General features: G+C 41.1%; 1 protein-coding gene across 4 annotated transcripts in view; it reads left to right on the top strand.

The window, feature by feature from the left end:
• slc12a5b (solute carrier family 12 member 5b) overlaps nt 1-27,072 on the top strand; it is a 90,558-nt gene that overhangs the window by 20,583 nt on the left and 42,903 nt on the right. The window lies entirely within an intron of this gene.

Below are 27,072 nucleotides of genomic sequence, written 5' to 3' on the forward strand. Positions count from 1 at the left end.
CTGGAAAAGAAATTAAGCCTCTAACTTCTACCTTTCTGGAGCAATTAATAAAAATGTGTGAGCAGGACGCGCCGGCGCGTCAACTAGATGTTTTGTGATCACGATTGTGTGGGTTCTGGTTTTTGAAAGTACACAAACGAGACATTTTTATTTGCAGCAGAATAGCCCTTTTCACATGGAAGAAGAATGAAGCATCAAACTTCTATGGTTACGAAGCAGTGAATAAAAGAGAGGGTTTTAAGAGCGTGCTCCTAATCTCAGCTCGTTACCTGTATAAAAGACACCTGGGAGAAAATTTTTGACATGCGTTTTTCTGGATTTTTGTTTTGTTATTCTGTCTCTCACTGTTCAAATAAATGTACTATTAAAATTATAGACTGATCATTTCTTTGTCAGTGAGCAAACGTACAAAATCAGCAAAGGAACAAATACGTTTTTCCCTCCCTATATATCTAAAAGGTACAAAACTTCTCTTGACCCATGTTTGATCAGGAACTCCTTCAAAGCTTGTGTGCATCATAGAGAAATAGCATACAGTCAGAATATTTTTTTGTGGATAGTAATTACCGTTGAAAAGTAAACATACACAGTGTGATTAATGTTGCTAATACAAGCCATTAATCATCAAAGCTTAGGCCTGTCTCATATGGATTCTGAATAAAGTGACTGACTTTTATTTTTTATGATTAATTATGATATTAGACATTTGACTATTGATCATTAAAATATGTATTCTCATATTGGTTATTATGGTCTCTACTATATTAATACCCTGGAGATGATTGATCGGTGCTACCAGTGTGGTTGGCTCAGAATGCCAAACATCCAGAATGTTTAATAGTGCCTTTCTAATAGTTTTTTTTTAATATTAATATTTGTGATATTTTAGGGATAGAATGTTTATGGACTGAAACACAATACTATGGTGCTGGTGTGGGTTTTCTCTTGGTGGAGAACCCTTCATTCACACCAATGGTATAAAATCTTATTATCTTATTAATTAAATAAAAAAATTATATTACATTATTTAATATACTTATAAGGAATAAGGCTGAACTGAAAGCCAGCAATATTCAAAGAAAACTTTGATAATCTGAATTACCCAAAAAGATTGCTTGCTGTGATAGAGTACATTAAATATTTGAAAGACATACAGTAGTTGAATGATAATTTTTTTATGTTTTTGGCAATATTTGCTCCCTTTTAAACAAATGTCTTTCCGTCCTGCTTTGAGGCCAGACTAAGCCCAAACAGGAAGGACACTAATCTTTTTTTAACATAGTGCTTTGGGGTCTGCAGGGCTAGGATTAGGACTGGCAAACAGAGAATTACCATGAGCATAGTTAAAAAATAAATGGTACCCAGACAATTTTTTTGAAGAGCGTAAAGCCTGGACATTTTGTCGAACAACTAAATTGTTTTTTTTTAGATGTAAGTTTTCACCTTCAGTCAGAGGGGGCAGTCGTCCTAGCAGGGAGCGGAGGAGCTCTCTGTAATTTGGCTGACGTGAACACGTCCCATAGGGAAAGTGGAGCAATAACAGGAGGGTTTGAAATGATATTACTTTCGCATGTCTGCCTGTGTGAAGAGAAGGCCCATGTCATGTGGCCGTGTTGCGATGGACTGAGCAATTGGAAACGATCTGGCCAGAAGATTCAGACATATGCCCACCCCAGACCAGGCTGTTCTGGCTCACACAGCTATGGTGGGCATTTGACACAGAGGCCCACAGTAAACTGCAAGTCTGAAGGACTGCTCTCAGCTTAGTTTAGTGTGTGGGTATGTGTACATGCTTGTTAGTCAGGACAACTTTAATGACCTGTATTCTTCCCCTGTATTTCCCAAAGCACCTAACAAGAGACCTCATCGTCTCTCTGTGGAATGTCTTCTGTTTCAATGCAACAGTGCGGTTAAAAAGGATCCCAACACCCGACTGTTCGCCGCAGACCTGGATGTTTATCTTGGAGACAGCACAAAGGCCCATTCTGGAGTGTTTCTGTCCTCTGCAGTGTGAGCTCATTTGATAGTTTGGAGACACTCTGTGGCAGGGCAAACTGTGCAGCTGTCTCAACCATTGGACTCTCTCTCTTCACTCTCATCTATATAGGTCACACTACAGGCATGCAGGCTGAGGAAGAGAGATGAACAAAGAGAGGCAGGGAAATAGTGAGAGAGGACAGGGATTGCAGTGAAAGAGAGAGGGTGAGTGAAAATGTGTGACCGTAAGAGGTAGAGAAACGAGAGGGTTGAGAAACAAACAGAGAGGCACAGAATAAGACAGTGAGAAAGAGATGGTTAGACAGAGAGGGACAGAGGAGACAAGTTGAGAGAGAAAGAGACGCTGCAGTGAGAGGCAGAGAAAGGCAGCAGATACAGATAAACAGAGATAGCGTGTGTCTGTCTCCACAGATCCATTACTGTCGAGGTCTCTTCATCCCCTCATCCTCCCTGTTGGCTGTTAACTCACCGACCATCAGTGGGACAGAGCACTCTCATTATCACCTGTCCTCCACAGGCAAGCCATGTCCCTGAGGTATTGTCACCAGGACCTCAGCGACTCACAGCTACCCTCAGGGGACAGTCGTGTTTGCAAGCTGCAGCACCACAAGCATGCGAAAGTGAGAGGTCTTTTTTTTCACAAGATGATTACATGGCTGTGAAAGATGAGGCTGAGAGTATGCCTTGGCGGTGAGATAACGGTTTTAGGAGTGGAGCAAACCTGGAATTTTTTTATACCGTACAACTATAGACAGATACTTTGTTTCTCCTAAGACGCTGCTTTCAAAGCTCACGCTTGACAGACTCCTCAGACATCTCAGTTTCCTTTCACCGTCGAAGGCTCAGCCACGTGAAGGGCAGGTTAATGAGAACGACCAGTAGCCATGGTGGGTGAATGTACTGCTGATTTCAGGTCACCTGCAGGACGCAGGCGTGTGTTTTCAAACCGTCTGTATCCGGGCCGCATCACAACTCCCTCCGCACACACAAACATGGCAGCTGCTGCCGAGCACCAGTCGCCACTCTAGTCTCTCTCATACCAGGCGCACTTTGAAGACACCCTGCACATTTATTTATAACTCCACAGGCAGACAGCCGATACCTGGGCGGAGTGAGAATACATACACAGTTATATAACCGCCGATCGCCGAAATCATTTTCTCTGTAATTCTCTTGTTCTCTGAATCTCTTTTTCTTTAATTCAGAGGTAAGAGAGACTGCAGGTAGATTCATGAAGCAGCTTGGGCAAGGATGTAGTCACGCAAGACAGGTGAGGACGGATGAGGATGGATGAGGACGGTTGAGAACGGATAAGGTTGGATGAGGAAGGGGGAGGTCAGGTGAGGATGTATGATGAAGGTTGAGGTTGGGTGAGGACAGATAAGGTCGTTTGAGGAAAGATGAGGTCGGTTGAGGACGGATGTGTGACAGATGCGTGAATGGACATTTAAAGTGGTTCACGTGCAGGTTGATTTACGTTGAATGTTTTCAAGAATGGGAAGCAGACATGGAAATGCAGAGACAAAATGAGAGAGGGGATGAAAGAGAGAAATACATTTTAATTAAAGGAGAGAGTGAGTTTGAGAAAAAGAGAAAGAGAGAAAGAAAGGGAGTGAGCAAGTGATAGATATAAACATTATGAAATGTAAAGGAGGGTGAGAGAACTGGTGAGATTGAGAGAGAGGTAGTGATATACACTCACCTAAAGGATTATTAGGAACACCTGTTCAATTTCTCATTAATGCAATTATCTAATCAACCAATCACATGGCAGTTGCATCAATGCATTTAGGTGTGTGGTCCTGGTCAAGACAATCTCCTGAACTCCAAACTGAGTGTCAGAATGGGAAAGAAAGGTGATTTAAGCAATTTTGAGTGTGGCACGGTTGTTGGTGCCAGACGGGCCGGTCTGAGTATTTCACAATCTGTTCAGTTACTGGGATTTTCACGCACAACCATTTCTAGGGTTTACTAAGTATGGTGTGAAAAGGGAAAAACATCCAGTATGCGGCAGTCCTGTGGGCGAAAATGCCTTGTTGATGCTAAAGGTCAGAGGAGAATGGGCCGACTGATTCAAGCTGATAGAGGAGCAACTTTGACTGAAATAACCACTCGTTACAACTGAGGTATGCAGCAAAGCATTTGTGAAGCCACAACACGCACAACCTTGAGGGGGATGGGCTACAACAGCAGAAGACCTCACCAGGTACCACTCATCTCCACTACAAATAGGAAAAAAAGGCTACAATTTGCACGAGCTCACCAAAATTGGACATTTGAATACTGGAAGAATGTTGCCTGGTCTGATGAGTCTCGATTTCTGTTGAGACATTCAGATGGTAGAGTCAGAATTTGGCGTAAACAGAATGAGAACATGGATCCATCATGTCTTGTTACCACTGTGCAGGCTGGTGGTGGTGGTGTAATGGTGTGGGGGATGTTTTCTTGGCACACTTTGGGCCGCTTAGTGCCAATTGGGCATCGTTTAAATGCCACGGCCTACCTGAACATTGTTTCTGACCATGTCCATCCCTTTATGAACACCATGTACCCATCCTCTGATGGCTACTTCCAGCAGGATAATGCACCATATCACAAAGCTTGAATCATTTCAAATTGGTTTCTTAAACATGACAATGAATTCACTGTACTGAAATGGCCCCCACAGTCACCAGATCTCAACCCAATAGAGCATCTTTGGGATGTGGTGGAATGGGAGCTTCGTGCCCTGGATGTGCATCCCACAAATCTCCATCAACTGCAAGATGCTATCCTATCAATATGGGCCAACATTTCTAAAGAATGCTTTCAGCACCTTGTTGAATCAATGCCACATAGAATTAAGGCAGTTCTGAAGGCGAAAGGGGGTCAAACACAGTATTAGTATGGTGTTCCTAATAATCCTTTAGGTGAGTGTAGATACCAGGGAAAAAAGAGAGAGGTAGTGATATAGATACCAGGGAAAACAGAGAGGGAGAGGTAGTGATATAGATACCAGGGAAAACAGAGAGAGGTAGTGATATAGATACCAGGGAAAACAGAGAGAGAGAGGTAGTGATATAGATACCAGGGAAAACAGAGAGAGGTAGTGATATAGATACCAGGGAAAACAGAGAGAGAGAGGTAGTGATATAGATACCAGGGAAAACAGAGAGAGAGAGAGGTAGTGATATAGATACCAGGGAAAACAGAGAGAGGTAGTGATATAGATACCAGGGAAAACAGAGTGAGGTAGTAATATAGATACCAGGGAAAACAGAGAGAGGTAGTAATATAGATACCAGGGAAAACAGAGAAAGAGGTAGTGATATAGATACCAGGGAAAACAGAGAAAGAGGTAGTGATATAGATACCAGGGAAAACAGAGAGAGAGAGGTAGTGATATAGATACCAGGGAAAACAGAGAGAGAGAGGTAGTGATATAGATACCAGGGAAAACAGAGAGAGGTAGTGATATAGATACCAGGGAAAACAGAGAGAGGTAGTAATATAGATACCAGGGAAAACAGAGAGAGGTAGTAATATAGATACCAGGGAAAACAGAGAAAGAGGTAGTGATATAGATACCAGGGAAAACAGAGAGAGAGGTAGTAATATAGATACCAGGGAAAACAGAGAGAGAGGTAGTGATATAGATACCAGGGAAAACAGAGAGAGGTAGTGATATATACCAGGGAAAACAGAGAGAGGTAGTGATATATACCAGGGAAAACAGAGAGAGAGAGGTGGTGATATAGATACCAGGGAAAACAGAGTGAGGTAGTAATATAGATACCAGGGAAAACAGAGAGAGGTAGTAATATAGATACCAGGGAAAACAGAGAGAGAGAGGTAGTGATATAGATACCAGGGAAAACAGAGTGAGGTAGTAATATAGATACCAGGGAAAACAGAGAAAGAGGTAGTGATATAGATACCAGGGAAAACAGAGAGAGAGAGGTAGTGATATAGATACCAGGGAAAACAGAGTGAGGTAGTAATATAGATACCAGGGAAAACAGAGAAAGAGGTAGTGATATAGATACCAGGGAAAACAGAGAGAGAGGTAGTAATATAGATACCAGGGAAAACAGAGAGAGAGGTAGTGATATAGATACCAGGGAAAACAGAGAGAGGTAGTGATATATACCAGGGAAAACAGAGAGAGGTAGTGATATATACCAGGGAAAACAGAGAGAGAGAGGTAGTGATATAGATACCAGGGAAAACAGAGAGAGGTAGTGATATATACCAGGGAAAACAGAGAGAGAGAGGTAGTGATATAGATACCAGGGAAAACAGAGAGAGATCCTTCAATCAATCATATTTATTTTATAATGACCTTTTAACATCAGCAGTTGTCAGAAAGTGCTTTCCCCAAACACCCAGCCTGAAACCCCAAAGAGCAAGCAGATCCTTCCCTGCTCCCATCACAGCCCCGCCAGCCACAGCCAGCCTGCACACCAACCAGCCTCTCATTCCATTAATACCTGCACCCTTGTCAATGGCTGTAACTCAGACAGGAACAGGGATGTCATTTCATTTGGGACAGATTGGGTCGGCCCAACCCCTCCGTAGCTCACTCTCTCTTATCGCCCTTACACCATCTTATCTCTACCGCCCACAGCAGGCATTGCTGCTTCACCGAAGGGGGAGAGAAGAGGAAGGAGAGCAACGAAGGAGAGTAGAGAGAACCTGCCTATATGGCCCAATTCTAAATCAGCACTGAAACCTGGCACTCTAAGCAGTTGAGGAGGGTTTGCTAGGTCTAATCAATCTGGCTGTAGCTCCACCTTGCCCTCTGATTGACTTGGCGGAAGATTCCGGTATTGCTTACGCCAAACAGAGCTTCTTAGAACTCCACAATTCTATAGGGCGCAGAGTTTAGGAGATGATTTGGGATTGATCCAAAAAAATGTAAGTGCAGCTAAGTTGCAGATTCGTTATCTCACACAAACAATCTACTTTGCAATCTAACTTAACATTCTTCCGATGGGTGCTAATGTGGAGAGTACAATGTGTCCCTACAGTGATTCACAACACCTCAGGTGGCAGTTTCACCTGACAACCTCACTAGGCCCAGCAATGTAGCTGTCTGAGAGACAGATGAAAGCAATTACACACAGCACTTCATTAGAATATCAGCAGCTTTTATTGGAAACCCAATGATGCATGCATTTTAATTGCCTCATAGTAAGCAACATTCACCATTAAATGGTACGATTAAGAGTCTACCTCGCAAAGTTGTTCGGTGCTCCAGCTTCAGTGAAGGACACGGCGGAATTCGGCGCATTGTGCTGCCACAAGCAAGGAAGCAATATGGTGCCCTGTTCACTTCATTCAACTTGATCACGCCGTAATTGACCCACACGTTAGCTGTGTCTGCCAAGGGCAAAACTCAAAAAGTGTCCCCCAACCCCCAGCGTGGAAAATGCAGCGTCATTCCTCCATTCGGTATTCCCTCTGCGTCGCCGCCAGCGGTAGTTACTTTTCAAACAGCAATGAATCTATTTTGATGACAACTGGCAATGAGATGCACATTTTGACATTAAAGTGGGACACGTTGTTGGCAGACTGAGCTCCATTTCAGAGGGAACACTGACGGCTGTGGCTGAGAGCAGCACTGCGACATCACTGAGAAATGACAGACAGACTGGCAGTCAGGAGACAGGAAATGCTGTCAGTGCAAGAGGCAAAACAATACAAAAGAACAGCAACAGATGGCCTTAAAAACAAAGCCTTTACCTGCATGTGTGTAGGCCTGTTGGACCTGTGTGTACCGTACGTGTGTTAGACAGACGGGCAGCGCGGGACAGAGGGATCTCTCACATTCAGAGGTTAATTTCTTCCTGCCATCGTGGCCTCCAGCAGCTGTTGGATAATCCCTCCTGAGCTTGCCTTCTATTAAGCTTTTAAAAGCCGGTATAAACTGTTCATTTGGTAATAACCATGTCACATCAAGGGTACAATCTGCACCTCCAGCAGCTCTCACACTCTGCCGCAGCACAGGTTACCTTGGACACAGGCAGTCAGGGTCTCTGGTTGTCCCTGCGGCAGAACTTCATGATATCGGCTTAGAGCCACGTCCCTTGATCGTCTAGGACTGTTTGTTCGGTGGTGTAAAGCGTCACGCCGCTTCAAATCTCGTACTTCTGTAGCGACAATGTTGTCTTTGGCGCTTGGCTGGCCGTTAAGGTTCCTGCCATGAATGGTCGGGAATTTCATAGGGGCATTGGGAGATTTTCTTGATGTGTTGAACAGCATGGAAGACTAATCACATTATGAAATTTCGTCTTCGCGTTATGTAACTGTTAACCCATTTCTAAGCTACTCCAATGCATATGTGTATGCATGTGTATGTGAGGGAGAGAGATGGGAAAAAGGAGAGCAATAAGAGAGGCAGGAGAGTGATAAATGTGTCTGTGTGGAAAAAAAAAAATTGACAGTTTCTGCAACAACAGTAGACCCATACGGAACATAAATATATTTTTTCAATGCAAAATGCTTGTAGAATGTATGATGGATATATGTCATTGGATATAAATATTGGATTAAATATTAGGATATAAATACATTTATTTTTATTCAAAATACATTTCAGGTATGAAAATGTAGTTCACCTTTTATTCATGCATTTATGTATTTCAAAATGTATACATACATTTAACTTTATTCAAATTTAATTTCAGGTATCAAGGTATAAAGGTATTCACCTTTTATTTCCGAAATGTATGTCAAAATTTATAAATACATTTCAATTATGTCCAAATGTATTTCAAAAGAATTAATGTTCACAATCCAAAATGACATTCATGTAAGACTTGTTATATTTTTTTCCCTTCACAGCAGACTTGATAATGATTTTACCGTTATTTCAACAAGGAACACAAACTGATACCAAGATCTCTTTTACAACTAAACACAGGTGTAATTCCCTTAGAGGACTCAGGTTTTAGTGGATATTGGGCCTGGCAAGGACTGTGGGGTCCCTTAGGCGTAACCCTTTTTTTCTTTTTTTTTAAACAAATGCAGCGAACTTGTCTTCACACAGTGAATATACAAACAATACTTTGAAAATGTTCATCATTTGTGATGTATTGATTACATCACTTTTAGGTGTTGAAATACATACATACATCATACTTATATACACATTTACAAAATGCATTTAATCTTACCTTCACCAATATACTCCAATGTACTGTTGCAACCTTGATAAGACCACTTGCCCTCTTGAAACAAATATTTCAGTTTGGAGTAGTGGTTAGCACACTTGACATAAAAGCCAAACACCACTAGTCTGAGACACAGGCTGTGACAAAATGCAAAAATGTATTAATGGATTCCAAAATATATTTCCCAAATATATTGTAAAATGTATTTAGTATGTATTTTCCAATTCATTTTCAAACACATCTACATTTTTTGATACATTTTCTATGAATTTGGTAATATATTTATAAATGTATTGTAAATGTATTAATTACATTTCCTCATATGTTAATTGGCCATTTTTTTATTTTTTTTTAAATGTGTCCCAAATATATTTTACAAATATCTTCTATTTTGGCTTTTTTTTTTTTTTCTTTTGACAAGGCATGGTCACAAGACATAATAAACCTGTCCCCTCCAAAAAGTGGCACCGGCAAGTCAATTAGAAAATCGGGCTGCTGCAATTAGGCAGGATATAGAACAGCAGCTTATCTGCTATGCAGCACTCCTCAAACATAGTGGCTGGACTAAACCACAAAGGCTGGTAGTCTATCCCACCAGTAATGAACTCTGGGAACCGTGGGCCCACTTACCCCCGGGGGTTAACACAGTGCGCTCTGACAGGCCATGTACAATTTTAGATTCCCATTTTAAAAACCCTTTGTCTGCCTTTTTAAGCCCTTAACCTCCAGCCCTGCATAAGGAAATTTAGAAGCTGAGTCATTGAGCTCCTGGATTGGGACTTTTTTAGTCTCCCTCTTTTTTTTCTTTTTTTTTCTACCGCGGGGGATGTGCTAGTGCAGAAGGATTCGGGCTCCGATGGTGCTTGACACATTAAACGAGCATGCAATTCTTTTTTATTTCTGAGCCATAATTTATGTTTTTTTTTTAAATGAGATCGGGATCTAGGCGACATCGCTCGCCTTTGTGCGTAATGCCCTCCCGTCAGCAGCCTTTCGCCATGAGCTGGCCACATTTGGGTCAGATGAGTCGTGCTCCTCGTGATGTCTGACCTACAAAATAAGGGCAGAGTCCACAGGATAGCAGGGATTACGGTAGCTCTGTGTGCTCATACATTTCCAGATTACTCCCACGAACATGGCAGGCTCACTCAGCCAATGAAAGCTAATCCTCAGGTGAGACTTGTCCTACTGCATCGGCTCTGCACTGCCGTCCTTCTCTTTGGATGAGGACCGCTGGTGAATAGATTCAGTTGATTCATCACTATACTATTATGTAACAATTAGACTGTATGAATATACAGTGATTACATAATCAAGTGATTACATTATATTCTAGGGAAGGACAAATTTGGATATTTTTGGATGAAAATGATTAAAGCTGAAACATTTTTCCCTTTTTGGTTGATTTTCTAATTTTGTTTTACGCTTGGCAGTTTGTTTGTTTGTTATGCACATGTATTGCTTACCCAGACACATTTCTACTAGCAGAGGTTGCATTTGCTTTATCTTTGAAAATGACATGTGTTTGAAGATTTTGACAAGAGCTTTGGCGCTACTCATTCTGGAACAGCTCAGTATACAGTGTACAATGATTTTGACAGTTCCTCAATCTCACACAGGGCAAGTTACGCTCACTACTTCAGATCATCTGCCCAGTGAGTCTGTTCAACCAGTCAAGACTCGATGTACTGTACATACTGCAGTCCATGTGAAAATAGGCCCATTCATTCATAACCCCTTTCACCAGAACAAGAGTGAAACACGCAAGTAAAGAAGGTGATCAGACATTTCTCATCAGCGATTATTCAAAAAGCCTTATGATTGGTCAGCAGTAGTCCTATGTCCTCACCTGACATACATTCCACCTTGAGGCTTTGAAGCGAGGACGCGTAGGCTTAATAATTAATAGAATTAATCATTCATAGCCATTCAGCTAAAGTGATCAATTAGTCACTGTTTGCATTGGTGTTGTTGTCTCGGTAACTAATGCAGCCAAGTTAACAGGGGATTTCTTATGCTTCTGATTGGCTGAGTGTGATCCCTGGTCTGTGATTGTTTGCCAGCATTTCTGCACTGACCAAAAGCAGGGTTGGGTAGGTCACCCTCTAAATGTACACTAACATTCAAAAGTTTGAGGTCACTTAGAAATGTCCTTGTTTTGGAAAGAAAATCTAAGTTTTTGTCCATTAAAATAACATCAAATTGATCACAAATACAGTGTAGACATTGTTGATGTTATAAATTACTATTGTAGCTGGAAACGTCTGATTTTCAATGGAATATCCACATTGGCGTATGGTACAGAGGCCCATTATCAGCAACTATCACTCCTGTGTTCCAATGGGACTTTGTGTTTGCTAATCCCAATTAATCATTTTAAAAGGCTAATTGATTAGAAAAAACCTTTGTGCTATTATGTAGCACAGCTGAAAAATGTTGTGCTGATTAAAGAAGCAATAAAACTGGCCTTCTTTAGACCAGTTCAGTATCTTCAGCATCAGTGTTTGTGGGTTTGATTACAGGATCAAAATGGCCAGAAACAAAGGACTTTCTTCTGAAACCTGTCAGTCCATTCTTTTTCTGAGAAATAAAGGCTATTGTGAGAAATTGCCAAGAAACTGAAGATCTCACACAAAATTGCGCACTTCTCCCTTCACAGGACTGTGCAAACTGTCTCTAACCAGAATAGAAAGAGGAGTGGGAGGCCCCGGTACACAACTAAGCAAGAGGACAAATACATTAGAGTGTTTAGTTTGAGAAACAGATGCTTTACAAGTCCTCAACGGGTAGTGTTATTAAATAGTACCCGCAAAACACCAGTCTCAACATCAACAGTGAAGAGGTGACTCTGGGATCCTGGCCTTAGAGGTAATAACATAATTGCAAAAGGGTTTTCATGTGATCAATTAGCCTTTTAAAATTATTGGAATGTAACTCCTGCTTTTAACCCAACACATAATCGAAGTACAGGGGGCTGCCACAATCTAGAAACCTTTTAGTTACTGGTCATTATCTTTAAATGCTAGGCTACCCCTTGGTTGGTCTCTTGATCATCAGGAGGAATGCACCACACGTCATCAGTGGGCATGGCTGGTTGTCAACAGCATGTTCCTTCTGAATCATCGTAATAAATTCCCCACAATACATTGCATCTTAATCCCAGGGCTTTGGTTAATACCATCTGTATCCACCCAAACAAATATAAAAATGTAATATATAAAATAATACAGTATATCTATCAATGAAACCTTGAGGTAGCCTATAGCCAAATGTTACAGCAAACGTGGATTTATAGTAGATTAATATGCTGTACTTTCTAAAGGACAAAATATAAATAGGCATATTCTATTCAGTTTTTAGCACACTAAACTGGACCCATGGTGGATGAACCGTTTGGACTTTACAGCACATTTCACGCATAGTTCATGAATTTATAGGAGCCAAATGTATTTTGGACAGTATGTACAATAAAGTAATCATGGTTAGTTCCTGGTTGTGTGTTCTTTGCATACACATCTGCAACACATATAATGAATAACATGTAATCCGTTATCCCAACTCTGGTGTAAAGAAATTCAAAACACTGTTTCTTGTCTCACAGGCGAGGGAGAGTGAGAGAGTGAGGCTGAGATAGGGCAGCTGTTAGTTAGATACATTGCAGGCGAGAGACAGAAGAAATTACTGCTTTTCACACCGGATCCCCTCCTTAAATGAGCCACAGAGCAACAAGCAGAATTAACCTAAACCCTTTGGCCAGGTAGACCCACTGAGAGAAAAAAGACAGATCAAGTCTAATTGGGAGATACTTACTGGGAGAAATAAAGTTGGACATTGGAGAAGACTCTGAAGCTGACCTTGTAGCACTGAACTGTATGTTACATCACAAGTTCTTGCATTATTTATGGTTGTTCAGGGAGGCTTGCTGATATCGCAGCCTTCTATGTTATGGGGGCAGTTTTAACTGTGAGGCTAGTGCAGCTGTTTGATTAAAGCTTGAGGGAAAGGGAATACAAGCACAAACCTGAGGTAATGGCCCGAACAGCAATAAGCCTACTTGATGTAGAAGTGTCTTGTCCTACTATAGCATCTTGGGCAATTGAATGGATACCTTTTGCTTTAACTCTTTATTATTGTTGTCCTTGCACTTTATTCAAATAATGCACCATTTCTTCTAGAAAACTATTGAAATTCTAAAATATACACCTTCTACAAGTAGTTATGAATAATCAGTTTTCAAGCCGGTGAATTGCCTCAACTTTTGAAACTGGAACCCTAAAGATTCCTGTTTTGTGTCACTGTGCCACACTGAGTATAGAGAAAATAAAATAACATTTTTGGATTGTCTGAGAATGTCAGACAAATGAGGACTTGATGTTCATGTTTCCATAATGTAATAAAAATGTTTAAGGCCCATGTCACTGTAGCCAACTTCCCTGGTGATGGTCATGATGGAAGATCACAGTCAAGGATTGTTGCAATCGTGGAGAAATAACCTTGATGAACTGCTACACAGATACAAGCTGACCTTCAGACACAAGGTACAACAATTTCCACTCGCATCATCCATTGCCAACCAAATGAAAAGGAACGGTATAGTAGAAGATCACTGCTCAGAGAGACATAAGAAAGCCTGACTGCCATTTGCCAGAATACACAAGAGGTCTTTGGTTAAGTAAACCATCTATATGTTTACAAAGAATGAAGCCTTAAAAGAAAATGACACCTTTCCCACAGGCAAAGAGGGAGAAGGTTCATGTTTTGCTTTGCTGGTTGTCGTACCTTGTGGGTGGCTTGTCCATGGCATCATGGAATCTGAAGAATACAAATCAATTTTGGTGTGCAATGATGAACAGCGTCAGAAAACTGGGTTTCAAGCAGGACAATCACCCAAATCAAACTTCAAAAAGCACCCAGCAAAGATTTCAGATCTAAATCATCTTGAAAACCGAGTAGGAATTGAAAAGGAGATTATGGACAGCCCAGTTTACCTGGCACATATCTAAATCAAACATTACACTAAACAAACCAAATGCCAAGCGTTTGAATAAGCGGTGTCAGTGGTATATCCAGGTGATCACACACTTCTCCAAAGCATGCAAAGCTTGAAAGTAATTTAAATACAATTTTATGACTGGTTCAGCTTGGCACCATTTCAGAACATATTATTTAGCTAGCTACTGTTAAGATACTATGTTAGACTTTAGCATGCATTCTGGTGCATATTTGGCAGAATATCTTTTTCACATACCTATTCTTTACAGAAAAGAAATGGTAAGATGCCATCTTCATCTTGTTAATGTTATACACAATGACGATGGTCTTGTGGATATGCTGTGTTTATTATTATCTTCAAAATCACCAAAATACAAAATAAATCACTGAATTAACAGTATTGACCTGTATCATTCTACAAAATATTTACAAAAGTGTCCCAATTAGTGTGTGGGATGGGGTCAACTTTGTGTCACACGCATTGTTCAGAATATCTGTCAGTAAGGTCTCTGACCTTGTCCAGCTGGTCATGCTTCTGACCTGGATTAGGTTTTAAAGACTCTGGACACAGCCCAAATGCATTTATTAATTATTACAACTTGCACTCTTAAAATGTTCACCCGGCACAACCCAAAGAGGACTGGTCACCCCTCCAAGCCTGGTTCCTCACTAGGTTTCTTCTTACATTTTAGCCCCTCTAAGGGAGTTTTTCCACTGTGCTTCAATACTGTTGTTGCTTGCTCCTTGGGGTTTCAGGCTGGGTGTTTGTAAAAGCACTTTGAGTCAACTGCTGATGTAAAAAGGGCTTTATAAATACATTTAACAGACTTGATTGAGTGAAGTGGACAACTGAGGCTCAAATGTTACAAGCTGGGCAATTCAAGCCCTGAATACTGATTGGTTGAAAACAAATGTATAAACGCTTCTAGCTGTGGTATATTGGCAATGTTCCTACCTGCTTATTGTTTAAGTATAACATGTCACTGTACAACTTTCAAATCTGCTTAAGAATAGCATAATACTGTACATGCATATATCAGTGTTCAAATGTATAGATGTTTAACCTGTGCAGGGTTTTATGTGTAAAGGGCTACTTTCACGCTTTTGGTCGGACTTTCAAAAGTATAAGCTGCTGGCTTCAGAATCCATTAAAATCAATCAAAGGGACTGTTCTCATTGGATCATCCCTAACCCTCACCCATAACCCAAACCTCTATAACTTAACTCTTACTCCACCCTTGATCCATATCACAATCATTTTCAAGGACCCTGTTGAGACTTCACTCAGAAAGTGTAGAGAGGGCCAGTAAGAGTGATGTCATCACTAAGTCAAAGGTCAGGATCCATTGATAAAGGTTCTACAGTTATTTGAAAGATAGGATGAAGGCACAGTCTGTGGTATGTGAATGCTGCTAAAGCTCAGTGGATTACGTTGACGATAATACTTAATGCTCGACTCTGGTTTGTGATCGCTTGGCTTTATCCCTATTTAATCTTTATGAAAGAGAGGAGGTGATGGATGGAGCCACCTGCCAGTGGGGTTATTATTGATCATTTTCTGTCCATGAAACCAGTGTTGTTGCTAGGTAGTCTTCTTCATCTGAGGTGATGTGGATCCATCCACTTATGCCGATGTGCAGTGAATCCGCCTTTAAGACAGACCCTGAACCTGACCAAGAAATATGACCTATTTCAGCAGTGTTTACTAGATGTTCTACAGAGGATGGTCACAAGGTAATATACCACAAGTATACGTCACAGTCAATTTATTGATGCCAACAGGCCAGGTTATTAGGTGAGAAACAACAGCGTCAATATGGGTTGGGGGCCTTATATTGCGGAGGGGATGGATAGAAAGATATACAGTATCTCACAAAAGTGAGTACACCCCTCACATTTTTCTAAATATTTGATTATATCTTGCCATGTGACAACACTGAAGAAATGACAATTTGCTACAATGTAAAGTAGTGAGTGTACAGCTTGTATAACAGTGTGAATTTGCTGTCCCCTCAAAATAACACAACACACAGCCATTAACGTCTAAACTGCTGGCAACAAAAGTGAGTACACCCCTAAGTGAAATTGTCCAAATTGGGCCCAATTAGCCATTTTCCCTCCACGGTGTCATTTGACTTGTTAGTGTTACAAGGTCTCAGATGTGAACTGGGAGCAGGTGTGTTAAATTTGGTGTTATCGCTCTCATACTCCCTCATTCTTGTCACTGGAAGATCAACATGGCACCAGGAAAAAGAAATTTTTGCTCTACATAAAGATGGCCTATGCTGTAAGAAGACAGGACAGGCCACGCCATAGTCGACCAAAGAATTTGAGTGCACATGCTCAGCGTCATATCCAGAAGTTGTCTTCGCAAAATAGATAATCAAATATTTACAAAAATGTGAGAGGTGTGAGATACTTCTGTGAGATACTGTAGATGGGTAAGTGGGAGAGTGGAAGGGACAGAGAACAGCAGTTTTGAACTGTGTATTCAGTGTTTGAAAGCATATCGTTAAAAGGGTAAATCAGCTACCAGGCAGTGGGATGTTTGCCTGCCCGACCTCGGTGTTGGCTAATCCCCCTGGCTCTGCCATCCTATCAAAGATTAGACATTTCAGATACATGGCGCTTGAACGACTGGGGCCGAAAGTTCAGCACTGAAAGTGTAGAGGGGAAACCAATGCTTAGGAGAAGATGCAATAGAAAATAACTTACGTCCAACACTGAAACATATGACAGGTGGCAAAATAAAATGTGTATACCACAAGGATGGTAAATGGCTTTCTTTATATACTGTTCTTTTCTCGTCAGCAAAAGAATCAACTCAAATTCAAAGGGAACCGGTCTATACAACAAAACTAAAAACAAGAACAATAATGAATAATACAAGCATGTGGATTAATGAAAAGAAAACTACTCTGGCATCTTTACTCAAAGGCTATCGTTACTTCTTCAATGAGGTCACTGACTGAGACCCTAATATATTCATAGCTCACATAACAGGATGGCTCCAGCATACAGGAGCTTAAGAGTACATGAGAGAACACTGGATCCAGGTGCCTTAACAGTGTCACCATTTTTTATTTCACTTGTTGACTGACCAAAACACTGGTCTGTGGTGATATGGGAAGGCTAACATTAGCATACGGATCGTCCCTATTAGCATGGCCATTCTCCTCCGCAGCATCACCATCCAGCCAGAGCATCAGTTCATCCACTAGGTCATCATCAACCTATGCTATATAGAAGTATAAAAAATTATAGGAATTTGTTTGTTTTAAATGGTTAATTAATTTGAAAAATACAAGAATGTGTTTGTATTGAAGGTCTCATCATATGAAAGAAATAAATGTGAACAGCGCGTATTTGCATGTCTCTCCCGGGGGTTGTAGTGGGGCTATCGAGTTGATTTCTAATCTCCTGGATTATTGGCATATAAGATAGTTCTATAGGTGACATGAATACGTTATCGAAAAACCGAGAGGAGCTATTAGAAAAAGACAAGGTCTGAAATGAATAGGCTGTGTGTGCGATTTAGTTTCTCTTTCCCTACGTAAATAACGTAGATTTACATTTGTAGATTTACATTTGATGAAATAGCCTACACAATAAGCTGAATCTCCTATTTAAAAACAGTAAGCCATGTGATAAGTAGCCTATAAGTTTTGATAATAGCCTAATTACGTTTTCATTCTTCTGGGAGTGTAGCGCATTCATTCATTGATGTCATTCAGTTAGGGGCGATTAGTGCCATGGGTACCATTTTGGTACCAACGCTAAGTGGCGTGGGCTGTTGGCGGATTATGTCGAAAAACAAGGTAAAAAAAACAGGTAAATCGTCTCTAAATAGTTTTCTGTCCGTCAGTTTATAATTCCGACAACGGAACAATGTAATATACACCTATTTAGGAAAAGTCATGGAAGGAGGAGGGTATAGCTTTCAAAATGGCAGTTTTATTTTAATTACAAACTCACACACCAATTGGCATAGGCATTTGGCGGTTCTAGTGTTAATCTCTCCTCGCTGACTATCCAGCATCGCCTGGCTGAGGAACAAGTACTGTACATATCAATTTTACTTACTCAAACATCTTTCAGAAAGAAATGTGATTAGTTCAGAAGAAAGAAATGTGAAAAGAAATGTGATTAGTTCAGGCGAACTCCCAATCAAAATGGAGAGGAGGCGGTGCTCACCTTTCAAGCTGGAGCAAGTTATATAGACCAAAAATTCACCACTGAATGTAAGCTCAATTACATCACATTTGGCACGTAATCAAGTAATGTTCATTATAACTTGCTATTTCACAGACATTAGCAGAATTGCGTGCTTCTTGATGTAATTTTAAAGTGCTCATGTGCACCACCTCCTCTCTATTTTGATTGGGCATTCACCTGTACCAATCACATTTCCTTCTGCCCTCAGAAGATGTTTGAGTAAGTCAAACTGGTATGTGCGAGGAGCACGTGCAATAGCTGAGGACAGGTGTAGTCACTTGCTCTCTGCCATGCTTACCATCCAGGCTGGGTTTGTCCATAGGGTCTTACATTCGTAAGAAAGCACAGAAATGCGGGATAGGGTCTAGCATTCCCTCGGACAAGTCAAGTGAGTAGACATCGGCCTGCTCAAACAAAAGGGTTGTCAGGTGTCCTGCTATACAATGTGTCTCCTAGCAAACAATCAGGGCAGAGGTGGTCCGTACCATTAGTTAAGGTAGGCAGCCACCTATGGCCCCAGAAGACTTTGGGTACTGTGAAAATTCTAAATGAAATACAATTTAAAATATAATAATACATAATGTGTTTAGTAAAAAAAAAAATTCTTAAAATCTGATTGTGTTGCTCAAATCAAATTAATCATGCCTTCTAATACATCATTTGTTTCAGACCAAACCCCTGTCTTACTTAAATGGTCTGTCCCATATTGTTTCTCACCGAAGCAGCCCAAAAAATGTTAGGTGGGTAGCTTACTCAGTCAGCCTGAGCCTTCTACACAACAAGAAATGGACAGAAACTGTTTTTAAATATGAAACGCTTATATGTGAGTGGGGCAGAAAAATAAAGAAAGGAGAAAAATGTTGTGAATGTCCATGAAAGTGGTAGCTTTGTGACTGCAGCTACTACTGTCATAAACATTAATAGCTTAGCGGCTACAACTATTACTTACTGAATAAGACTGTGGCAGTCACATAAGAAAGCGCTGACCTGGACCATCACCAACAGCCACCAGACAGAGGTTAAGAAGACACTGATTCAATTCCATCATGTTGTTCTTCAAACATCACGCATGTTGATTATAATGACACGAATGTTGATTATGATGGTGATAGGGACAGTGCTACTGATCACAAATTAGCGATGTTGACATCTTCTGCAGTAATGCGGTCGATGTATCGGTCTGTCGTGGTGAAGAAAGAGCTGAGCCGCAAGGCGAAGCTCTCAATTTACCGGTCAATCTACGTTCCTACTCTCACCTATGGTCATGAGCTTTGGGTCATGACCGAAAGGACAAGATCCCGGATACAGGCGGCCGAAATGAGCTTTCTCCGCAGGGTGGCTGGGCGTTCCCTTAGAGATAGGGTGAGAAGCTCGGTCACCCGGGAGGAGCTCGGAGTAGAGCCGCTGCTCCTCCACATCGAGAGGGGTCAGCTGAGGTGGCTTGGGCATCTGTTTCGGATGCCTCCGGAACGCCTTCCAGGGAAGGTGTTCCGGTCCCGTCCCACCGGGAGGAGACCCCGGGGAAGACCTAGGACACGCTGGAGGGACTATGTCTCCCGGCTGGCCTGGGAACGCCTCGGTGTCCCCCCGGAAGAGCTGGAGGAAGTGTCTGGGGAGAGGGAAGTCTGGGCATCCCTGCTTAGACTGCTGCCCCCGCGACCCGGCCCCGGATGAAGCGGAAGAAGATGATGATGATGATGATGATGACATCTTGGCTCCCAAGAAAGCTCTGAGAGTGTATTTGTGGCCCTACCAGCTGACAAATAAGGAAAGGTGCAGGATAGTGAGAAAAGGAAGGTATATGAATGCACTATCATGATTAAGAAACTTTAAACTTGAACAAAATGGCTAAATGCTTTGTGCTTCACTGTAATCGTAGCTTATAAGGCAGTATGTACCCTTCAGATAATTTGTTTACTCTGCTTAAAGGGGCACCAATGCAAGTGTCTTTGGAAGTGGCAGATTAAAGGAAGAAAGAAGGTATGTTCAAAATGTTGCCAGTATGGCTTTGCTAAAGACAATAAGGTAAAAATAGATGTTGGGGCCTCAATCATTCTCTGCCTAGGGCCCCAAAATCACTAAAACCACCTCTGAATCAAGGCCCAGGTCACACAGGTCAGAGAATTCAAGAGGCCATTTTATGATTCCCTTTTGACTCTCAGGCTCCCGTTGTTGTAGATGGGGAGATTCAAAAGGTTCTGAAGCACTGATTACAGCCTCCGGCAGGGTTGTTATTTTTTAACAAAGAAGCCGGACAACAACAATGTTTCTGATGATTTAGCTCTCATTACACGGATGTGGAAGAGAGCACTTTATAAGCAGGTAAAGCATTGAGATCAAGGAGCATTGAGTTCAGAAATGGATGGACTGTACTATTGGTTCAACAATGCTGCTAAATGATATAATCCTCTTTGGAACCTCAAACTACATTAAACTGAAATGTTTGCTAATCCAATTTGACAGGTAATGCCTCTTTAGGGTAATGTTCCAAGTTGCAAAGGATTACCGCACTGTGTGAGAGCATTTGGCCACTATTTGACTTTTCCTCCCTACTTTAAGATTAGTGTATTGTAGAGGTTGACTGAAAACACAACTGACAGACTGAAAACACAACTGACAGACTGAAAAAACACCTGACGGGCTGAAAACACAACTGACAGACTGAAAACACACCTGATGGGCTGAAAACACAACTGACAGACTGAAAACACTGCTGACAGACTGAAAACACAGGTGACTGACAGTCAACAGAGCAATTGACGGTCTAAACGGTTACACTCAGCCTGTAGCTAATGCTACATGTTCATCGTCACAGTGCAGTCATGGGACCACCATTTTGGCAGTACCGTCAGTTATTTGGCTCAAGGCCTTTCTCGGCTCATTTCAGGAAGAAGTTAGAGGAAGTGTCAGACTGAAGAGGAAGTGCACATTGTCTCCGAATGTCCCTGCTGAGGGCACTGACTTGGCCTGAAGGACGCTTATTTATTTAGCTTATTTCCTGAATAGGAACTCCACTGCCAGACGTGTGAAGGGAAAAGGGTACAGAATGTTAGTGTTGGAATAAATTTGCATTGATGGGACTATAGCCCTCGGTGGCAGCATATCAACCTGCATCCCACTTGCCTCCGAAGCTGAGCAAGGTTGGTTCCTGGATAAGAGACCAAATGCTTTTGGAAGTGGTGTTGGACAGCCAGAAGGGGGGGTCTTTCTTTCGGGTTAAACATCAAATCGCCCCAGGATGATGAATTGAACATTCCCTTGAGTCGGGTTCTGTCATTTGTATGGGAGGTTAAACTGTGGTCACTAAAGATTGTGTGGCACTTGTGGTAAGATAAGGGGTGTTAACCCCAGTACCCTGGTTAAATGATGACTTTGGTGATCATCATGGTCACATATTAGAATCCCCAGCTTCTAATATGCCTAATTGAGAAGTACAACAGATGTACACAATCAATAAAGTATATATAAGTCACTCAGGGTTAACATCTCATCTAAATTACTAAAGTATAGAGACAAAACAAGATTTACAAGTGTGTTTTTACAAATCACTGATTCACATTAATGCATGCTTTGCACAAATTGTTGTGGTAATCTCTCAGTCTGGGCAGATTTATGCATGCTTCGCACAGCCTCACCTCAACCCAAACGTAGCTCATGGATATGGATGTGCTTCACTTAACCTCTATGGGTTATTCATTCAGCTACATAATGTCTAAGAACAAGCTGAATAAATGCTTCACCTCTTCTGCACATGAAAAATGATTTTGCAGCTGTCTGACCACATCAGTCTTTTCCACTGGTTTGACTGTTAAACAGCAAGGCAGCCTTTGGAAGTAAGAGATATAACCCTATACCGCATGCATTATGATAGATCTATTGAAAACTAATATTTGAATCTTCTCTTAGAATGGCTTAACTTGTGCTGTAAAAATTGTTCTAGAATGTTTTGTAATTGTAAAGTACTTTATGATATGTTGCCATACAGTAACAACATTCAATAGTTAAAATAACTTAGAATAAGTTTAAGTTTACTTATAGTTAATATTTTTCCTAAATTATTTTCTTTGTGCTGATTCAGTTGGTTCAATTATAAGCTATAACACTTTACTTACATACTACACCTTATACATACTTTCCAACAACTTTTATTTATTCCATACATTTTAGGGTATTCAAAACAATACAGTGTTTGTGTTGATAGATAAAATACAGTATGTCCAATACATATTATCACTAGTATTACATTATTATCACTAGTATTATTGTTATTATTTGAACAGCGTAACAGATTTCAGCTCCGATGCTAGCAAGCTAAACTATTGCAGTAATCTCATTCCACTTCTGCACAGTGTTGCCCTTAGCAATCGATTTACCAAAAACTAATTTAAGAAAAACTTTTTTGAGTGGGGAATATGACATCATTTTTTAGAGTTGGTGAAACGCATACCTAGCACCACAAGGGGGCAAGGGGGGGCCCCCTCGCCATTTTTAACTGGTTCCTTTGTCAGTTTGTCCTGGCGCTGGGCCTGGTGAAATGAGCTGGTACTTGTTTGTTACTGACATTTTAGTTAGCCTTCCGCCACTTCAACAAGAGTTGACAGGTGGTCAGAAATAGTGCTACAGAAAAAAACTGCATGTCATCTGACTTAACCAAAACACCTCATGGGCTAAACTAAGTTTTTATAATGTTTTGTTAAAGAGACAGTCGCATGGACATGAACACAAAGAGTATGTTGCCACAACATGCGGTAGAGGGTTAAATTAAGGTACTGAGCAGAATTCGTGATTCACATTTTAATAATTTCAAGGCAATTTTCATCCAGAGCAGTAAGTGGAAAGTGCATTGCTCAAGGGAAAAACAACATTGTTTATTTTACTTGACAGCTCTGAGATTCGAACCGATGTCCTTTTGGTTACTTGCCCTATTCTCTTGACCGCTGACACCCAAACAGTAACAATATGATAAACCCATCCTAGTTCTAAAGGTCTACAGTCAATCCTTCAGTGGCTAATGAATGACAATGATGCTATTTAGTTAACTGAGTTTTAGGTGTTAAAGTATATCACCACAAAGACCACCAGTGTACATTTATGACAGAGATAGATCATTTACAGCAGTTTTCTGGTCAAAGACGTATTCCCCATTTGATCAATTAAAGGGGTTTTCCTACTCTATAGCCTGGCTCTTTGCCCACAAGTGGTTTGGCTCAGCTCTTCAGGTGTCAGTGACTGTGTTTTTATACACCATGGGGACTAGGGCCTTGTGTGTTTTTTCCTGCTTATACTCATACTGATGTGAGGGTCGTCACCAGAGACATTACACAGATGAGAACAAACTGACAATAGCCATGATGCAGTATAACAGTTGTGAGCAGATAAGTGTTTGTTTTTCATTATCTCAAAATGAAAGGGTGTACTGTTCTGTTTTTTCAGTCTGAGTGTGTTTTGTTTAGAGAGTAATTGACCCAGATGTGAGAGAAAATTAGGTAGTGTCAGCAAGCTACTGAAGTAGCCCACAGCCACACTGGAGCCAGAGGCAGAGAGATGTATGAAGAACATGGAGCTTCATGTTTAATGAGCTTTACCCTTAATCACAAATGTATGTGGAACCAAGGACTCAGAGGATGCACTGTATGAGGGAACCTTCATCGGTAGCGCTCACACTGGGGTCTTAATTAAAGGAAATATAGAGATTATTTGTCAAATGCATGTGCACACACACATACAGACACACCCTTTCCATCTGTGTTGTGCCTGTCTCCTTCCCACCAGCATAATAGTGGAGGAAAAAATGTGGCTTCAGGGACAAAGTAAGTTAACAGGGTGCAATTGAGCTGAGGTTAAACCTGCATCTTAAAGGTGTCCTTAATCCTGGTCTTGTCCTGATATTGACCTGATCTTATCTATTTACACTCACAACATTTTTGCCTCCAAAGCCTCTCTACCACCAAGAAAATATTTCAGGACCCCTTTAAATGATGTATGAAATCTTTCTTTGTCTTTTTTTTTTTGCTAAAATGTGACAAAAGTGCATTTCTTTTATTGTGTTTATTCAAATAGCTTGTTGCCTGTGGCATCAATGCTTGATTAAATTATTTTTAACACAAAACATAAATTAATTGTCTTTTATCATTAAAAATCATAAAGGTTCTCACTCACTTAGAGGACAGCTGCTGGCTTCTGGAAATAACATGTAGAGAGATCTGGGATAAGGATGTCATGATATCCTCAAGGGGTTCATTTTCTGAGCTGTCCATTTGCTCAACTCGTCTATCCGAGATTGATAATTTGATTATGTAAAAGTGTTATGTGCTATCTGGATTATACATTTAGTAAATTACTTATGTCAAATTGTTACTTTGAACATGATTTTTCATTGTCATCTCAAGGCCACCCTGAGAGTTCTCTGTGTTGTCCTGGGGGGCCTTGTTCCCCATGTTGAAAACTCTGAGTTCTCCTTGGGGGCCTTGTTCCCCATGTTGAAAACTCTGAGTTCTCCTTGGGGGCCTTGTTCCCCATGTGGAAAACTCTGAGTTCTCCTTGGGGGCCTTGTTCCCCATGTGGAAAACTCTGAGTTCTCCTTGGGGGCCTTGTTCCCCATGTGGAAAACTGCTGATCTACACCATTCCGAAAAGGACAATCAGAATGTGGACTAGATTAGGACAAACGTTATAAACAAATGTAAACGGGGCCAGAGATAATCAATTCACAACTAAATGATGCCAATGTCCTTCCCTGTACAATCGATATGACAGGTAAAGGACGAAGAGTTCTGCATGTAGCTCTAAAACCCCCACCCCAATACAACACACAGACGGCACAGGCAGGCAGACTCTCTTACACCACACTTCTTGATTTCTCAACCAACAATCTATTTAATTTACAAAGTAATTACTAAAGTAACAGCAGTGAGTGAGCAATTTGAATGCCATACAGTGCATGCCTACACTTTAGAAGTGCTCTCACATTCTCAATTTCTCAACTGTTTAATTTACAGAATTATTAATGATTTCAGTAGCATGTTTAGTGAGCAAATCAAATGGAGGACAGAGCATACCTATACTCTACACAATATACTTAGTAAAAGACCATTTATAAATGGGGAGAAGAGCTATGTAGCTACATATATGTAATTCCTTCCATAAATTCCATAAATCCTAGGGGAAAGCATGCAGATGAGGAATAATACCATCTAATGAATCCTGAGCTAAAACATGTAGATGAGGACTAATTGTGTCTTCCAAATCCTGAGATAAAGCACGCAGATGAGGACAAATTCAAGACATGACAGATATGCACTTGCATAGGTCGAAACTTGAATCTCATAAAGCAGAATAAACTTCAGCACAAAAGCAATGGCTGCTGATTAAAACAGCTGGCCTATGGATAATGAGAAGAACCACTCTGTCTGACTCATTGCTCCCTACAGGGCATCTCCCATAGACACTGTCAACCAGCCAACAGTAAATGAAGAATCAATCATGGCTAATGTAATTTTAGATATAGGGCTACAGTACAGTAGGCATGTCTACGAGGAATGAGCTCAAGATGACCGTCAGGTTTGTATATATATATATATATATATATATATATGCTGCATAAAAAGCTGTCATGTTTTCTAATTCAGTGGTTTCCAAACTGTTATAGGGGTCTGCAGGTTTGAGCCTACTTTAGAAGTTTATATTAACGGAATGTCCAAGGAGCAATTTCCAAATTGGGTCGCGCATCAGCAGTTTTTCTCTCATCATGTCACTTATTGCAGACATTAGAGAGTTATTTATAACTTGTTAAATCTTCTAGCTAGCCCATGTCAGCTAATGTTTTCATTTATTTTTTATTTTTGTTAATGTAATGAAGCAGGATCTTTCCCAGCAATTGAAGTGGGGCTCCAGTGAAATCGGTTGGGAACCATAGATTTTGCTAGCAAGGTGCTACTCAGACTCAGTATAGGGTCAAACGTGTTTTACACATTTCCACGTCATGCTCTGTTAGAGATTGCCTTCCGATACTTTGATCTTGTATAATCTACACATAGCTGAATCAGTGAATTTGTTGTTATTCTTATGTAATGCAGCAACAACTGGTGTATGCTTCATGCTGGGAGGGAAGGCTGATTCTAGATCTGTGCCTATGTGCAACATAAAGTCCCTAAGGTGTTGCCATACCAACTGCATACTGTGTGCTGGTGTTGCTGTGCATGGCTGGTCTGTGCTGGTCTGTGCTGGTGTAGCTGTGCAGGGCCGGTCTGTGCTGGTCTGTGCTGCGTGTTCTAGCCTCGGCTGGTACGAACGGTCCTTGAGTGCTGCCTGGCTCTGATGCACTGCGGTTCATCTTTAGTATTCCACTCCTGCCGTCTGAGAAGGGTCCCCTCTGGGACTGGAGCAGAGGGGAAAATAGACGGAGAGTGCCCCTCTCCACCCCCACTCCCTCCCTTTCTTCACTCCCTCCATGCTATTATTACTGTAGGCTCTGTACGCAGCGTTGGTGGCAGGCAGGGGACTCAATCCGACCCCCTCGGTTCGGCTGTAGGGAGCAAGGCAGGCAATCCAAAAAGAATTGATTGGATGAATGGGTTTGTTGATGTGTGTCTCTGTGTGTCAAAAAGTAATAGTTGGATATTGCTGAATGCAGGATACACAGAGGATAACCATGAAGTAATGAAGGCAAGAAGTCTGTAGAGAAACAAACCCTTTCTGTTTGAACTGTTTTTCTA

The sequence above is a fragment of the Esox lucius genome, chromosome 12 (assembly GCF_011004845.1).
Source record: "Esox lucius isolate fEsoLuc1 chromosome 12, fEsoLuc1.pri, whole genome shotgun sequence".
Lineage (NCBI taxonomy): Eukaryota > Metazoa > Chordata > Actinopteri > Esociformes > Esocidae > Esox > Esox lucius.